This window comes from Anneissia japonica, unplaced genomic scaffold, assembly GCF_011630105.1.
Source record: "Anneissia japonica isolate Jap-2015-1 unplaced genomic scaffold, ASM1163010v1 scaffold3032_len512176_cov184, whole genome shotgun sequence".
Lineage (NCBI taxonomy): Eukaryota > Metazoa > Echinodermata > Crinoidea > Comatulida > Comatulidae > Anneissia > Anneissia japonica.
Genome location: NW_022688691.1, coordinates 457,918 through 462,995, shown reverse-complemented (window position 1 = coordinate 462,995; position 5,078 = coordinate 457,918).

The window sequence follows — 5,078 nt, the reverse complement described above, 5'->3', positions numbered from 1 at the left end:
TGACCTCAGGTCCTCTTCAGCATGACTGATTAACATTATGAGAAAGTTGGAACAGTACAATAATATCTAATAGGCGATTGGTCAGACTTATTGCCGATAATATACCGTAAAACCTATAATAGAAGCCCTTGGCTTCTTTCTTTTGCGAACTTTGAATGGCCTTCTTTTCGAGATGGGCTTCATTTCGAGATGGGCTTCTTTTCGAGGCTACTTTTGCAAAGAAAAGAGGGGCTTCTTTTCAAAATGAATGCTGTAAATTTTGTGAATTTGTACTATAAAACAATAAATAAGGCCACTCTAACATCAATCTGTACCACGAAGTGTATTTAAATGGAATTTAATCACCTAAACTACTGAATAAATCATGGCTTGTTTTTAATTTATTTTGTTTTCTGATATTCATGTACAGTGTTTGTACTGTACTATCTCAAAAAGAAGCCATGTGCTATCTCTTAAAAAGAAGCCATTGGGCTTCTTTTCGTGTCTAATTTTTCAAACTAAAGTGGGTGGGGAGGATTCTATTCGAAATGGGTTTCAACTCGAGATTAAGCCCACTGGGCTTCAATTCGAGGTTTTACAATATATAATCAAACAATAAATATATGAAGACTATGCTATGATAGCCCACCATTTTTATTACTACTGTATTACTATTGCCATTCGGCCTGATAGAAATTGTTTACTCTAGAAAGTAAGGGGTGTGCAGCACCCGGGAATCTGGTGTTGTACTTTGCCAGTGAAAATTAATTGAGTATTATTTCTTAAAATTGACATCGACGCCATCGTCCGATAGATCCGCGACAGATGTTCATTTCGAATTCTTATTTCTTTCAGTGTAATTACAGACTACGACGGGCATATTTTTAAACAGATCTGTTGATTGGTTTCTGACCAAAAACTTTATTGATACAATCATTGTGATGCAGTCGCAGATAGATTACAGTTGTGGACAAACGAGAGATAGGCCTAGCTGGTACCGATTTACCGGGTAGCTCAGACACGAAAAGACGACCCTTAAGGGATAAGAAAAAAATTCACATGAGCCAAAATCCATGCAACACAGCGACACGTTGTTTCTTTTGTAATATAACGGTGCTACATAATGCTACAATAAAATGTGGATGCTAACAAGCAATTCGTCAGGAGTGGTGGGGCAAGGGTAGTCGGGCACCTCCGAAAGTGCGGAGGGGCTGGCATACAATATTATAATCCACTTTGCTATACATCGTAAACATTAAATTCTTCCAATACCAATTTTTTAAAGCTTCAGTGTATCTTCCTGGTCCAATAACTGTGCGCCCACCAAATCAAAACATTCCTGTGTATTTATGGGACCCAAGCGCCAATCGAGGAGCGAACACACAGATGGCTGGGAATTGGATGGGGATGTTCCTTACCTTCGACTGGGATGGCCCAGGAGACTTCACAGGTGAAACTCAATTGTATGTAAATGTATCGTTTTCCAGTATGGGACCGATCACAAGATGTATTGAACGATTCGTAAAATTGAGGACAGGTCAAATTCGTACCTTATTTTAAAATGCCTAGAGGTACAATGTCTGAAAATGAGCCAAACAAACACTCATCATGCTCGCAATGCATTCTATTCATGGATTTTGTACAGTAATTTATATAGATTATGAACAATGTGATAAAAACAAAGAATGCTTGTTTCATTCACGAATTATTTTCAGGTTTCGTTAAAACACATTCGGGTGTCAGCCTCGTGGGACAAATGAACACTAAATTACTTTTAAATTACATCGACCATTCAGCATGTAAAAAACATTCAGCAAAAATCAATGTGTTGCATGCTGAATGATAATCTGCTATGTTAATAACCTAATAAAGTTGGAGATAAAAAAAAAAAAAAAAAAAAAAAACGATTTGCTTTGTTTATTTTTGAAACTGAAAATAGAAAGAGGAAAATACCCACACCAATTTTTGCCAGAAAATTGTGTAAATATTTTTTATTTTTTACTTTGTTCGATCTGTGACTTAATGATAGTTGGAAACTTGTGCTTCTTTGAAGACAATATTACCGAAGATCCATAAAGTTTTCAAGTCGACAAAAAATCTTCGTCGGCATCATCAATCATCACCATTATGGCATTCAACATCATTATTGTTGTTATAATCGTTTATCACCATTTTTATAATCAAATTCATCATTATCTAACGTCATTATCATAATGATTATCACTATCGTTGAAGCCATTTTAATTATTGATATCATCGTTATCAAAATATTATTATCATCATCAACACCATCATTGCAGCCAACATAATTCTTATCGTTACCATCATCATCATTGTCATCAGTCATCACTATCATTGCAGCCAACGTCAAAATATTATCATTACCGTTACCATGGTCATCAATCATCATCACTATAATTGCAGTCAACATCATTATCACCATCGTTACCAAGATTGTTATTGTCATCATTACCAATGCCATCATCATCAACACCATCATCGTCGTCATTGTGCAGCCAACATCGTCGTTATCAGGATCATCATCATCATCCCCATCGTCGTCGTTGTTGCCGTAGCCGTCACCATCAGTATCATCTTCTTTGCCATGTATTTATTATCTACCTGATCATATAAAATTCAATATAAGTCAAACCAATACTAAATGCTCATAAAGTATTCATAACGTATATTGACGAAACAAACATCAGAACAATGATGGCAACAAGTAACTAGATTTAAACTCGATCTTGCAACATGAACATGAAATTTCTTTAACAACACTTAAGACAATAGCCTCCACTTCCTATAGAGTCCAACTACTATTCTTATGAACAGTATAACTTACAACCATAACTCTTTATACATCTTCATTGTGATAAAAATCATTGATAATATTAATTATTATTATTATTATTATTAGGAATTCGACAATATTTTTTTTCTTTAAATAAATTGCACAGTATGCATTCATGCATATATTTTAAACAATTGTAGAATTGCACTTTAAAACAAAACAAAGCTAGTATTATATGGATTTCTGTAATATATGATAAAAAATTTCCCACAAGAATATAATAATTATAACAAAAATCTATATTCCTATAGTGTATGTCTATGTATTTCATATTTTAAAATATTGTTGACACCCATGTTTGAAAGATTAACAAAACATAATAAGAGTTGTATAATGATATAATAAAATTCATATGATTTTTAAAATCATACATCACCAAAAAAGGCTACATCTGAATATTCATACTTATTTAACACTACAGTACTCCAAAGGAAAAAAAAAACCAGCCACCTGTAAACAGCACACCATAATCAAACAAAAATACGGATAATATATATATCACAGAACATATTATTTATATAAATGATTTGTAAAATAATTCTGTTCATAAAAAATAAATTCTTAATGTAATCTAATTAAAGTCTGGTATGAGGTGCACTGCTAATATTATAACTTTTGTAGTACACTTAAATTATCAATATTTTTTTGTTCATGGATCAGTCACCGAAAATTGTCATTATGCAATAATTCCAATAACGATAAACAGTTTACATTTTGAGTTTGTTATAACAAATGTCATAAGCGAATCTGTAAACTTGGTTTTCTGGGCTCCACTATTTCTAGATCTGTCATTGAATGTGTTTACAACCATATGTCAATAATTGTGGAAAGCACAAGACCAAGTGGACAGATGAAAAAAGTTGAGAAAATAACTATTCAATCAATAATTTGCCAAACAGAGTGTTTTTAGGTCAATGCTGTGATAGTAGTTGGAAACAGGTATCTAATAATTCACTTACTCTCTCTGGAATGTGGGTGGAGGATTTTTTTTTTAAATTGTATACAAATACTTAGGAAAGCAAAAAAGTATTTGAATAGGGAAATTACTTTGTTGCCTGATGGGATATAAAAAAAATCAAGCACATGATTCAAGTGTGTAAAAATGAATTTTCTGTAATGATCAGTTGTGAAAAGAACATATTAATTTTCTTTTCTTACAATGAAAGAAAGAATATCAATTATTCTTATAAAATTTAAAAGCAAGAGATATCAGATATCAATGTATTTAGTTATAATACATTAACTTAAAAAAAAACAGATTGCACATTTTGGCCTTATTTGTTAAAGAATGAATACTTTAACCAATATGATAATATGAAACATATTAACTAAACATTTATTCAAATTTTAAATTAACAATACAAAGCCCAATCAGTTTTCAGAAATTCTTTATTTTTGTATTATTATAATCAATAATTATTATCATTATTAATATCAATTTATTGTATTTAATTATAATTAGCTTTATAACTAGGTTTATTATTATTATTATTATTACTATTATTATTATATTACTGTTGTTGATATTGTAATACCACTAATCTCAGCATTATTGTATTTTATCCATATTCGTTTTACTAGTATTATTATTATATTATTATATTTATTATTTATTATCATTAGTTAGTATAATCATCATTATAATTATTAAAACATTTTTTTTTTCTCCACTTCCTTTCACACATTTGCAAGCATTTTTCGTTAAAACATAGTTGCGACTGTGGGGTGTGGTTTTAGCTGATTAAATTTTAGATAAAATCTGAATTTTGTAAGCAATTGCAAGATTGATTGATTGAATGAATTTATTTGATGCACAAGCACTTCGGTTTATTTTGTTATCCTATGTTTGTTAAATCTGTTAAACTATTATCACAGCATTGACATTATGTGCCTATTACCAGGTGGCCCTCTGCAGGAAACTGGGAAAAACTTGACCATGGGTTTAATAGTTAGAATTTAAAAACAAAAGTATTAGCAGTCAGAATTTATAATTGCTAATTAATGAAGACTAACGAAATGTTTCCTTTGGACTTTAAAGTAATTGTGCAATAATTTGACATTTCCTATCAATATTATAAAAATGCCATGTTCAATAGTTGGTACTATCTTCATAGTGAAAGGCATAACATTTGTAAATCTATTGACAACAAACACACAANNNTTGCTGTCTCTTATACACATCTAGATGTGTATAAGAGACAGGTGTTTACTTTTCAAAAATGTTAACCAACACTCCATTAGATGA